The following is a 1,249-nucleotide window of genomic DNA, read 5'->3' on the forward strand; positions in this document are numbered from 1 at the left end:
AAGGAAAATGTTACAAAAACGGCTTGATCTGAAAAAAGCTGTTGTTGACAGGGTAAAAAGAGTGTTGTTTTACACTACCATTGAGAAATTTTAACCAAAGTATGTTACAGACTTTTCATTAAGAATCTAAAGAATCATATCAACTTGTGGAAGATGGGCATCCGATGACCCCTTTAAAGACATCATGCATGTCATAGATCTGCATATGTGTACAGGACAGACGGGTTGTGTGTGAGTGAAGGCCGCTGTTGTTTGTAATGGTGTAACAATGTAATGGCTTTCAGCGATGATTGGCAGTTTCCTCCCACAAGCACTAATTATTCAGTGTGATGGGAGCAGATCTCCTCGCTATTGTCTCATCATCTCCGGATCAGCACAGACGCAGCTCTCAGAGAGTTCAACATGATATCAGAGCGCCTCGGAAGATCTTTATGACTCTAGAATAATGCATCATGAGCAATCTCTGCTATTGAGCTAGCTGTCAGAAAAGTAGTGTGATTTAGCAAAACTCACCTTAACTTTACAGTTTCTCTTAATTGTTGTGTTGGCTCAACTCTCTTCAGCAATATATATATATGTCTAAAATATATTTTAAATATGTACTAAATAATGTACTAAATGTACAAAAAGGTGGCTGGCTGACTGAGTTGGTTCTCAGTAAAATTGGGCAAAACGATCCATTCAGTTATCAAAATCTGTCAGACGTACATGAATATTTCATAAACACATAAGACATGGACTGTTTGTGACGTCTGCTAAACTGGCAAATGTTGACTTTACATGTGTAAAAATAGTCATGCAAATGCATACAGTAAGTTACTGATGTGTGGATTTAACTGAGGAGATCTCAGAAAGACTTCAGCTTGAAAGAATATAAGGGAAAGTTGGTAAATCAGCTTGGCTCTTGAGTTCTGCTGAGAGCTCAAACTCTGTTCTAAAGCTGCTTCAGTTTGAGCTGAAATAAACACTGGTCAGATACAGAGATCACACCAGTCCTGCATCATGCATGATCTTCTGTCCTCATATCAATATCTGAATGTGTTTGTGTGCATGTTGCTTGATCTGAAGATCAACTTCTCACACTCTGTCCTGCTTTCTATCACACTGAGTGTTGCTTAGCAACCTGTGGCCTTCGTCTCCTGTCTGTGACAGTGGCACGTGTGAAAACACTCACTCACTCACTCACTCACACACACATACACACACACACACACACACACACACACACACACACACACACACACACACA

The sequence above is a fragment of the Sinocyclocheilus grahami genome, unplaced genomic scaffold (assembly GCF_001515645.1).
Source record: "Sinocyclocheilus grahami isolate Dianchi unplaced genomic scaffold, SAMN03320097.WGS_v1.1 scaffold1007.1, whole genome shotgun sequence".
In the NCBI taxonomy this organism is placed as follows: Eukaryota; Metazoa; Chordata; class Actinopteri; order Cypriniformes; family Cyprinidae; genus Sinocyclocheilus; species Sinocyclocheilus grahami.